We start from the raw sequence: 12,716 nt of genomic DNA, 5'->3' as shown, positions 1-12,716 counted from the left end.
ATCACATTGAATATATCCTGTGTAGCCAGTTTTAACTAAAGCACATTTATTGAAAGAATACCCAGGGAGCACAGAATTTGTGGGATACCAGAAGACAAGGCTGAATAGGCATGAAGAAGCAAAGTATGAAAGAAACCAGTGATCATTTTGAGTACATTATATTATAAACTTCCTCATAATAATGTCACCTTTCAAAGAGTAGGAAAAACATCTCAGCAACAGAAATATATACAATGACCATAACTGACCATAAATTAGATTATATTAAGGATTTAAAAAATCAGTATGAAAAACACAAAACTCTGAATAAAAAAGTATGTAAGGAAATGAGAAGACAATGCACAAAGGAAGAAACCTAAATGTCTACTGTGTATATATGTGTGTGTGTGTGTGTGTGTGTGTGTGTGTACAAAAACGGAAGTGTACCACTTACATGCTGCTGTTGGTAGTATAGACTTGTTAAACAACTTTGTATAGTGACTTGGAAGTATCTGGTAATGCTGAAGAAACTTTCTACCTCTAGATATGAACTTTTCAGAATGTCTTATACATGTTTATGTGGAGACATGTATAAGAATGCTTATGGTGGCTTTTTATGTAAAGGCAATAATATCAAAAAGCATAAATGCCCATAAACAGGACAAACAATAAATTATTTTTTGTATGTTCATATAAAGGGAGATTTTCAAAGAGAGAAAATTAAACTAGAGTTACTATTGATAAATTTTCAAAATATTAGTTGTAGAACAGTGTGTGGCATTTGAGCTGTGGACAAAAGCCAAAGCGTGTTTCTTCTTTCTCTCAGGAAAACCTTTAAAGCCTTTGGACTAATTAAATCAGGCCCACCCAATTATCCAGGATAATTTCCTCCTCTCCTCCTTGCTTAGAGTCAACTGATTAGAGACTCCAAATACATCTGCAAAATCCAATCTCAGCATATCCAGACAGGGATTCCATTGAGTCACTGGAAACTATGTCCTAGCCAAGTTGACATCTCAAGAAAGTCATTACAATGAGATTAATAAAATACTTAAAGCTTTTATGAATGAGAATGGGAAACTAGATTTTTCTACATTATCACTGGGCAGTTTGGGGACATGTTGGATTGGGAGTGGGTACCTGATATTGGTAGCATCTAGTGAACATTCAGAAAATAATTATTGAATGAAGGAATTAATATGTTTGGGTGAGCAGCCCCTTGGGGAAAAGGGAAAAAGCAGCCCCTTGTGGGGTACCTTTGTGAAGTTATTGCTGGGGAGAACATAGTTAAAAGAACTATGTCAGGTTTAAGTATTCTTTTCTCCAGGCTTCAGTCATGCTCTATCAAGAACAAGGCTTTCACACTGTCTCCAAAACATTTTCCTTTTCATATTTTCATAAAGAAAACATTTTTCCTTTTCATTCCTTTGCATAAGGGAAAAGTCTCTCCATCCATTTTCTGTGTCATACCAGTATTTTGCTAGATGTTAATAGGTATTCTGTAAAAACAAGTTCTAAAGTAAAACAAATTTGACAAAACAAACAAACAAACAAAAATGCAAACACACCAGGATAAGTCAGGTAACAACCAGTAAATCTTATAGTTTAAAACAATTAAGGTTTATTTATCACTCACAAGTGTTCCTTGTGGGTCAGATGCAGCCTCTGGTCTGTGTCACTGTTTCTACTTTGAAAGCAATTGGACAGAGAAGCCCCTTGGAACAGTGGGATACTTTCATGTTGCTGTCACTGAGGTAGAAAAGGGCCTAGGCAGCACCCTTTGGCTCTTAATGCCTGTGTCTAGAAGTGACACATATCATTTTTGGTCACATTTCATTAGTCAAATCAAGTTCATGGCCCAGCCTGATCTGAAGAGAACAGAGACAATGATATCTCCTGCAGAAAGGTAGACATAATACAGTCCACCACAGAGCTTCACAGAGCCTAGAAAGTGCTAAAATGCATGATAAATAACAATGAACACTGAATCTCCTGACAATCTGTTGAAAACAGTATTAACCAATTTGTTAGACTACAGACAGAACCTTTTTCTATTATTGAGAGTGCTGTGTAGTATAGGTAGTTCAATGCATGGACTCTGATGTCACGCAGCGTCAGTTCAGATTTCACACGTGATTAACTAGAGGCCTTGGGTAAAGTTCTTAGCTTTCTTCACCTTCAGTTCCCTCAGTAACATTTCTTATCTGATGGGTGTCTTAGGGTGTTAAATGCACATAATCACTTATTCACTTCCTGGCAGATTATGAACCAATAAAACTCAGCTAACGTTTTATGGGGTTCTGAGGAACACTGAAAAACAATGTTCTGGAGTTTTGTGTCATTAGTTCATGAAATAGAAGATTTTATTCCACTGGTTTAAATACCAAAGGTTCTGTGTGTGGTAGTAGATAAGGGTCACATGAGGAATTGATCAAGGCTATTGAAGAGATCAGAATGAGCAAGACAAGGGAGTTGGTATAGGGCAGGAAATGAGGGTAGTAGGGCAGCCAGAAAGACTGACCTGTTCCATTATAGCTTGGAGAGCCAGCAAAATGGAGTCTTTTGAAACTTTCCTTAAAACACTCAATAAATTCCAGGCAGTACAGATAGGGTTATAATAGAGTAATAATTGATTATTCTTCATCATCAAAGTGCTGAAAATTTAAAGGGGCAACATGATAGTTGCCTAATGACCAGTACACATATTGATTGAATGCTCTGGAATCACATTTTACAGTCGGCCAGTTGTGTCAAGCACCACCAGCTATATCATAGGAGTATTTGTTTTTTTCTAATGATTTTTATGGTCTTTTCATCTTTGAAAATAATAGCTGAAAGCTTAGATAAAAGCACATAGATAGCCAAACTTACTTTTTGAAATATACTTGGGAATATTGTTAATTTCTCTTATTTAATTTAATCAATAGTTTAAAATTTTTAAATTATGTATAAAGATGTAAATGTATGTGACTGACTAGGAGTTGTCTTCAAGAATGTTGCTACACAGAATTATAGATTCCTATAATTATTATGAGTTGAAGACATTTTTATAATGGAATAAATGAATAATTTGAACTTATTTAGAATTTAAGATATTGCTTATTTTTATGGTAAGGTTGATTAAAATTTTATAATACTCATATAATTTCCAAATAAACAAAACATTCTTTCCACCCATTCCCTCAAAATAGAAGACCTAGAAAACTAAAATGATTTCTCACAAAAAAATACATATGCTTTTATTTAATGTCCATCAGTAAATTTCTCATGGAATTTAAATTTCTGAACCAAGAGATTAACCTTTATTGAATTGAATAAAATTGAGTAATTTATGTAACAATGGATTCTCCATTGTTCCTGATTAACAATATGTATACCTGTTGTACTCTCAGTTTAAAAGTTTGAGCTTCCTGAGGAACCTACATGGCTCAGTCAGTTGAACATCTGACTCTTGAATTCAGCTCAGGGTGTGGTCCCAGAATCGTGGGATTGCCCCCCAGGTGAGGTTTGAGCTGAGCGTGGAATCTGTCTGAGATTCTCTCTTTCTCTCTCTCCGCCCCTCTCTCCAACTCATGCTCTCTCTCTCTCTCTCTCTCTCTCTCTCTCTCTCAATTAAAAAAAACGCTTGAGATTCTTTTGAGATTGGGGAACTCAAAAATTCTCAGCGAAAAAGAATTAGAACAGGTGTCCTATTCTTTATCCATAAAATCAAGATAAAACTTAATCATGCTAAAGAAGGGATACCTCAGGTGATCTGGCTCCCTGACATTCTTTAGCATCAATTGAAGACAAAATAATTGCATAATTTTTTATGGAAATATGCAGTCTTCTGTTATGGTTTCCATTCTCAAAAAATTAGTAGATATTATTGTGTCAGATAAACACGTGGAAGAAATTCAGATGCCTGAATGTATATTAAACAAAATAATGCTGCACTGTTTATCTCTCAGATGAAATAAACTTAAAAAGAATAATCATTTTGAGGTCTTAGGGGTCAACTTTCATTCAAATATGTTATTTTGTTTTATTTTTTTACAGAAGTTGTGACTATGTATATACACACATATATGCATATATATTTCTTATATATATACACTATACATATTTTCTATTATATACATATATATATGAATTTTCTAACATTCCAAATTTATGAAGAAGGCATTTACTCAGTTATCTCATACCCAAAGTTCATGATAAGCATTTTGAATTGGAGAAGACTCCGAGGGCTCTGTAATTCCTACATCACAGCAGGCACCAGTTAAGAAATATAAGCTATAATTTTTGACTTTGTGTCGAGTTTGAAACTCATTTTGAAACTTTCCTTTCTTTTTCTTCTTCTTCTTCTCCTCCTTCTTCTTTTTTGGAACTACTACCTTTTCCAGGTGTACATTGAACCTTTTGAACTTGATCTATGTCAAATACTTGGTCCTTTTTCCTCCTTTGTTTCCCAGCTAAGCAGAGGGTTGGTAAATGTTTCAACCCTGTGGGTGGATGAATTGACTAAATCATCACTGGAAACTTTTGGCATGTAATTACCATGGCATACATAATGCATTCTGAAAGTATATTATCAAATTCATACATATTTTAAAAATGATTCTGATCAACACTGAATGATAAATTTACATGTTGAATACTGTAATTATGATCAGGCAACATTTCTTTTTTTGGTGGTGCATTCCATTAGCACATCCCAATACAAAAAGAGCTCTCATGAAAGAGCCTATGTTCAACCTATTGTCCATATAACACCCTTTAATGCTTCACTTTGTAACTATTGGCATATGCATTTCACACATCTTTTATGAGCATGTGGGGGGCAAGACTGAGATTGTACACATCCTTACGCTTTTTAATGTTCATTTTTTAAAAATTTAAAGTCATTAAATTTTTACTTAAGGAATTTTACATGTGATTCCTTCCACTGCCAATCTCTGTAGATCCTCCAAAGTCAGAATTATAATCTTCAAAATAGCCCTTTTAAAAAGAAGTTTTATTCAATCCACAGTTGTCAGTGTCAAGACAGAGTTCTTTCAGTTAGGCTTCTTTGACCTCCACTTGAATATGAACATTCTTCAGAAATTACCCACCTGTAATCTTTGGGATCCAATTTCTTTAACGTAGGACCCTAAAAGTCAAATTCTAGAAAGTAAATTGATTGATATTTTGTCAAATGATCTCAAATTATTATTCTTTAGTTGTTTCTAATATTAAAAAGTCTTCTTACTTTCACCTACTCCATGAGCCTAGCAGAAAACATTATAGGTCTCATTGTCACCGCTGCCAGTGATAGAAGCATAACTTGTGTCTCAATGTAGCTATATTAACAATTTCTGGACACCATGAACAACAGTGTCCATTTCCATCTAGAATGAGGCTTAGAATGTTTCTTAATAGCTCACACCATATCTTGAACTATAAAGGAGCTTGAAAAACATTTGTCAATGAATGAAAGGAGAGAGAATGATAATTTATTATTGGACTTATTCTAAATGTTTAAATATGTTGAAAAATTGTATTTGGTTTTAAAGTTTTAAAAAGGACAAAATGAAGTTAATGCAAATTCCTGCTCAAATAAAAATATTTTACTCCTCATGTAAAGCCCAGATAACTTAAATAACTAATATGCCTGTAGGAAACAAATAGAAAGTAAAATATTCAGATTAAATATTTACTTTTGAAATTGAAGAATGAATTTATGTATTTAAGTTAAATTTTGATTTTGTATGTCTCATTTTTTCTCATTACCAAATAATTTTTAAAAGACAAAGTTGAGGATTAATAGGGTTTGAGGATTTGGTGATAGATTCTGGGCTTGAAGCCAAAGCACTGCTCAAAGTGGGCTGTCCAAAGACATTGGCCTTCTCTGGTTGCTCATTTCTTAGGATTGAATCTCAAAAATGAGGAGTTAAAATGCAAGTATATTATCTTGGGGTGGTAATGGATGTTAACAATGAGCATAATTAAAGATGTTTACTAAGTATATTATCATACTTTTACAAGGCAAATATGAACAAAGAATGTACTTCTTTGTACAAAGAGGATCTTCTATGAGGACATTAATTATAATGGAAACTTAATCCTAAGGGAAGTATCTTTTAATTTTTTTTTTAATTTTCAGGATATTTTGAGAATTTGAGGAAAGGTGTTGCACTCTGATCCATAAAAATAAGGAATATAAAAAATACATTTTGCAAGTCAATTTTAGGGAGTTCTTGGACTCCCCAAAACTCTTCAATTGGTCTGCTAAAGACACTTTTCCTATTCGACACACCTAGTACTGAGAAGATGGATTAGACCACATATATGCTTCTGGTCTAAGAACTGAAATAATTCTTAGTTCCCTTGATCAAGACCCAGCTTGTACTCTTTTCATCCTGTCTCACCAGTACAGTATGAGATGAGGCAAAGAGAATCAGAGCCAAGGGTAAAAACAGACCTCTTTCCACGATCTAGAGCTGAACTGACCTATGGATCCCTTGTAGGTTTTCCTGAAGTGGTAGCAGTAATAGGGAGAGATGGAGGAGGACAGATTACTATGAGTTGCATAAGAGCGAATTAGTCCAAAGAAGCAGGATATAAAACAAAAGAAATACAAAAGATTACCTGAAAATGGACATGTGGCATGGCTGCCACATTTTTTAACTTCTGTCACTAACTAAAAACTTTTTGATGTTAGCACCTTGACCCTGACCCATATCAGTGCTATATTTGTTTTTCAGTATGAATTATAGAAGGTGGGAGCGGACTTTTTTGGTAGATGTTTTGATTATTAGTGCTTTAAGGGATGCCTGATTTTACAGATTTTTGCAGGAAAGACTGGTTGAGTTGGGGGAAAACAAAAGGGGAAGAGAGGGAGGATCTAGTCAATGTTCTAAACTCCAGTGTGCAAATAGGTCATATTCATAAAACTTTCTCTGAGAAATTCTAAGTTAGTATTTCTGGAGGGGGAGCTAGGAATTTGTTCTTTCAATCATTAATCCTTTGTAACTGGATTCTAAGAAGATTTTGATATATGAACAATATTTTGAGAAACACTGGTGTAATGTCCAGGAAGAGTAGGTCTGTCAGAAGTAACCAGGTGTGCATTTGTGGTGACTGTGTGTGTGTGTGTGTGTGTGTGTGTGTGTGTGTGTGTGTTTATGGGGGAGGTGGTTGGGCTTGTTCTAAATGTGAAATGGCAATCAGAAGGCAGTATTCATTTAGGCAACATTTGTTTACCTGCTGTGCACTTGTCCTTACCCTCATGGGGACTAAATTTTAATGTCAGAAGGAGTCAGACTGTAAACAATACACTCAATAAGTTATATAGTGTGTCAGAAGGAGATAAATACTATGGAAAAAAAAATAAATAGATCAAGGTAAGGGAATCAGAACTGCCTGAGGGATAAGTTCTAATTTTAAACTGGTAGGCCAGGGATAAGCCTCATTGAGAAGATGATATATTTTTGCAAAGACACGGTCTTTGAAGAAGGTGAAGAAAATGACCATGAAAATACTTGAGGAAAGAGCATTCCAGAAAGGTCTCACTTGGGTCATCAGCAAAAGATTAGTTGGTATGGGACTGGAGCAATAAAATGAGAGGGAAAGTAAAGAATTAACTGGGGTCAGGTAATATACAGCCTTCTAGACCATTGCAAAGACCTTGGTGTTTACTCAGCAAAATTGAGTCATTAGAGGATTTTAAGAGAACAGTCACATGATCTTACTTAGTAACGAGTAACTCTGGCTGCCATGTTGAAAAGGAACCATAGGTAGGAATGCTGGGTGATAAAAGCAAAACTTTTGGAGAAATTCAAAAGAGAGATGACCAGTGGTGGTAGTGAGAATTGGAATAAATCTGGATATATTTTGAAGATAAAGTTTTTAAAAATATTGGTTGAATAAATGTGAAATATGATAGTATGATAGAGGGGAATAAAGAATGACTTGAAGGTTTTTGGTCTCAGCTACATGGAAGAATAAAGTTGCCATCAACTGAAATAAGACTTTAAGAGAGAAGACCATAAAACCTTCCAGTGGCTTGTTATTCTCAATAACATGGTAGGGAACGTTCAGTGCCGTAACACATGAATTTGCCTTCTTGATCTACTATATAGCAGCTATTTGAACAACTCATTGAACCCAACTCCTCATCCTTAAAATGAAATAATATCTGTCCTATCTACTTTACAGTTTTTTGTAGGGGAGAGAAACAACTGAGATAATAAATGTGAAAACATTTTCGTGTGTTTACAGCAGAAAGTTTTAAGATTTCATAATTTTACCTAGACTTACTTAGTAATTCCAAATTATTAGTTTTTAACTTAATTGTAGAATTGCAATAAAATATAACAGTGCTATTTGTTTTATACCTAATATATGCCAGGCATTGTATAAAGCAATTTAAATATGCCTTCTTTCTTTCTTTCTTTCTTTCTTTCTTTCTTTCTTTCTTTCTTTCTTTGAGAGAGAGAGAGAGAGAGAATGCACATGTACGAGCAAGAGGGGAATGGTCAGAGGGATAGGGCAAGAATCTTAAGCAGGCTCCATGCCCAGTTCAGAGCCTGACATGAGGCTTGATCTGAAGACCATGAGATCATGACCTGCACCAAAATCAGGAGTTAGATGCTCAACTGACTGAGCCACCCAGGTGCTCCTTGAATATGCAATTTCTAAGTCTTATGGCAACTTTACAGGTGTGGAAATGAAGGTCAGAGATTTTAAGAAAATTTCCAAGTTCATGAGAATAACAAATGGTTTAATTATAGTTTAAATTCAGACTCTTTTCTACATACAGCTTCCTGGTAGATAAAAAATCATACCAACTGAAACAAACTGTGATCTTGTTTTCTTTTTAAAATTCCACAAGTAGTATTATTGTGGTAAGAGAATAGTAGGCTGAGGGTATGACCCAGAAGATGCATATTACAAACTTCTGGATTTTCTTCTATGAAAACTAGTCCAGAAGACATATGTTTATCCAGCTGATGGGCTGTCAGACAAAGGTAGGCTCCATAATTTTCATAATAGCAAAGAGGAAGTTAGATCACTTTAAGAGCTTTTGTTGGTATAAATATCCTGTAATAACCGAGTTTAATGTTTTGTTTTTGTTTTATAATTTGCTCCTTATAATATTATCTACCACTCTTTCCCTTTCCTTTTGACTAAAGATAAAAAATGGCCTTGTTTTTTAAAGGAAAGCAAACAGGAAATATTTTGCCTTTTAAATAATCCATGCAATTCATAAATGTCCCTCTCCTGGCCTATTAATTATTTTAAGCATATAAAGTGAGGTTGGATTTTAAAAACACTACTTTGATTTGATGTTTGGACATTTTTTATTAAGCCAAACAAAATTGAGTAAATTATTACTATCTCTTTTTCTCTTCTTACACAGCACTGTTTTCTTTTTATTTTTCATATTGCTCATATTAAACATTTTTGTTTCTCCTCTTTTCTCCCACAGACTTATTTCAGAGTTAAATATCCTTTACTTACTATTAGAGGAAAATGAAATCCTTTAAATATTTCTTTCAAATTCTATTGGTTATGTGTGGAGGTAACACATCATACTCCTAAGTACCCTTGCCCATTGAAATATAGCCCAGGAGGCCGGAGACAGCTATTCCTAGAATAACCTTAGGAGTAGGGACACAAACATGAATATTCAATAGGTAATTAATTAGTAATGCTCTTATACAGCATCTCCTGCTCACTTCTCTAGTTTAATTACTCTTCTTTATTAAGTAATCATATTAATATTACTTTGATAAACACTAATATACAAATTTCCAAATTAATTGTTTATTTCATCTTTATGATAACACTTTGATATTGGCACAGAAGATATAATTATCCCAACTTATTGACGACTGCACGGAAGCCAAAACAACTCATCTCTCTGATTTCAAATTGCTATTATTTAGACTTTGGTTTTTCACCAAGGTGCTCTGGATCATCTATTTCACTATTTGGGAAATGAGCTCCTAAAGCACTGAAGCTTTGCTCACGTCATATGTCCCATTGGGCATCAACACATTGTGGTTACTGATTATCATTACTGCCTAGGGTGTCTCATTGAGTTGGTTTCAATCTTCTCTCCGTAATCTAGAGTGGTTTCCACAGCCACCCATAGAGATTCCATGCAGACAGGGGTCCTTGGGTCCAGTTTGGGGTCTGGGTCTCTGATTTCCAACAGCCTCTTCCTATATATCCTATTTAGAGCTACTTTTGTCTTAAGTATGTGTGATGAAGTTGATTCAGTGAAGAATTGATCCTATGTGAGAGCTGAAACTAAGGGATAAACTATGGAACTAGAGTTTCTGCAAGTTCATTTTTATTATTAATTTATTTAATTTTGATAAATGAACCAGAACAAATTTGATGGCATAACTATATTTGCATTTAATGTATATTACTTTAAATCATATTCATAAGTACGTATGTCCAGGAAAAGATTGAGCATCTTAGCATAATAAACTGTTTCTGGATTTATATTGATGTTAATTTGTTACTTATTAATTCATATTTTATCTGCTAGATCTTGTGAGCAGATATTGTTGATAGTAGAGACGTAAAAATAAGATTTCGGGGATAAAAGATCAGTGGAGTTAATTGAAAGACATATTCCTTAAATTTGTTTTTTGACAAAATAAAAAAAGACCATCATTACCCAACTTTAGAAGCAGATAACTTGAAAAGAAAAAAAGGAGCAGATAACTTGGCACATCACACAGAACTCTTAAGTAGTATAGTTTAAATTTCTTCACAAATTTAAAATTTCTTGGCTAATTTGAAAACTAACAATGATACTTTCTAGTATGCAGTGGATATGAAGATGGGTGGTAAAAAAAAAAAAGACTAAAACCTCTGACATCATTTTGATTTGTATCCTGTTAAATTTTTTTTACTAATTTTGAAAATAAAGTTTAAATCAGAAACCAACATATTATAGGCCTCACTTCATTAAGCTCATTATCAGAGAATGTTTCTATTTTTCAGGTTGTCTGTCCCTCAAGGCAGACTTCCTAATTGCACTTCCTCTGCCCTGATATCCAAGCTAAAGGCTCCTCTGTTTCTCACCAGGCACAGGGGCATCAGGAAATGATGCTCACCCCCCTTACCACCCCCCCACTATCCCTGGCTACCACTCCACCCCACCCCAACCCCTGCCTCCTTCTCCCTTCTCTGCTCCTTGCTTTCCTTGAATATGTCAGGCATGTTTCTGCCTTAATGGCTTTTCATGGGCTGAGGCACCTGGAAACTCTTCTTCCAGAGAGCCACCTAGCCTTCTCCTTCACCTGTGTCAGCTTTTTGATCAAACGTCACCTTCTCCGTGAGGTCTTTCAAACCACTCTGGCCACTGGTACTTCCTATCCTCCTTTCCTCAATATTTTTTCTTCATAAAATTCATAACTTCTACTATACTATAATATCTTCTTATCTATTTTGTTTATTGTCTATATTATAGCATAGTAGAAGTTATGAATTTTATGAAGAAAAAATATTGAGAAAAAGGAGTTAGGAAGAACAACCAGTAGTGAGTGTAGTTTGGAAAACGATGTTCCTCAGTGTGTGTGCATAAAGAGAGCTCTCTGGTGTCTCTTTGTGTAAGGATAGACTCCGTCAAATTAGGGCCCTAATCTGATGACCTCATGTGACCTTAATTATGTCCTAAGGACCCTATTTCTAAATACAGTTGCATTGAGGTTAGAGTTTCAATATATGAAATAGAGAAGGGAGCACAATTCACAGAAGCTTTGTCTGTTTTATTCACTGCTATATTCCTAGTGCCTATGTATAAGAGTAGCTGGCACACAGTTGGCACCCAAGAAATACTTTTCAATTAGTGACTAAGTGGCTTAAAATACTCAGAACTTGAGTATATGGAATTGTTTACTTCACTTCATGCTTGACTCTGTGGTCTAACATCTGGGGATGATTTAGGGAAGCACCTGTAAGAAACTGCAACAAAGAAGATGACCCCACCATGGGTGGCGCAGCCGGTTAAGCGTCCGACTTCAGCCAGGTCACGATCTGGCGGTCCGTGAGTTCGAGCCCCGCGTCGGGCTCTGGGCGATGGCTCAGAGCCTGGAGCCTGTTTCCAATTCTGTGTCTCCCTCTCTCTCTGCCCCTCCCCCGTTCATGCTCTCTCTCTGTCCCAAAAATAAATAAACGTTGGAAAAAAAAAAAAAAGAGCATACAGTTAGCTGATAACTTACCCCTTTAGTGAGGTAAACATATTGGGTTGTCCTCCTTCAGTTCTAGTATACCTCTGTCAGGATATCTTTTTTTTTAATTTTTTAAAAAAATTTATTTATTTTTGAGAGACAGAGAGAGATAGAGCACAAGCAGGATAGGAGCAGAGAGAGAGGGAGACACAGAATCCACAGCAGGCTCCAGGCTCCGAGCTGTCAGCACAGAGCCTGACACGGGGCTTGAACTCATGGACCGCGAGATCATGACCTGAAACTAAGTCAGCCGCTCAACCTACTGAGCCACCCAGGCATACCTTTTAGGTTATCTTTTTATAACCCATTTGTTTCTTTAAAGAATGTCTGAGATCATATACACCCAAACATACAGATGTGTCTGAAGAAGGGAAAATGTGCAGACGGTCCCTGGGGTAGACATTATGGGTGACTGTCAACACGCAATTCAAGTTTTTCCAAGTGTTGTACATATTTTGTCCCTTATTTGATGCCTGAAAGTCTTGAGGCAATAAGTCAGTCATTCAGTTTAGTAAGTAAACT

General features: G+C 35.3%; 1 non-coding gene across 1 annotated transcript; it reads right to left on the bottom strand.

The window, feature by feature from the left end:
* Positions 1-5,236: 5,236 nt before the first annotated feature.
* On the bottom strand, positions 5,237-5,361 carry LOC123588634. Its single transcript, XR_006707948.1, has one exon. It is a non-coding gene; the product is annotated as a small nucleolar RNA SNORA1 (small nucleolar RNA).
* Between the last annotated feature and the right edge of the window lie 7,355 nt (positions 5,362-12,716).

The sequence above is a fragment of the Leopardus geoffroyi genome, chromosome D3 (assembly GCF_018350155.1).
Source record: "Leopardus geoffroyi isolate Oge1 chromosome D3, O.geoffroyi_Oge1_pat1.0, whole genome shotgun sequence".
Classification (NCBI taxonomy): domain Eukaryota; kingdom Metazoa; phylum Chordata; class Mammalia; order Carnivora; family Felidae; genus Leopardus; species Leopardus geoffroyi.
Note: the sequence above shows the minus strand (reverse complement) of the source record. Positions and strands in the feature narration are given on the sequence as shown.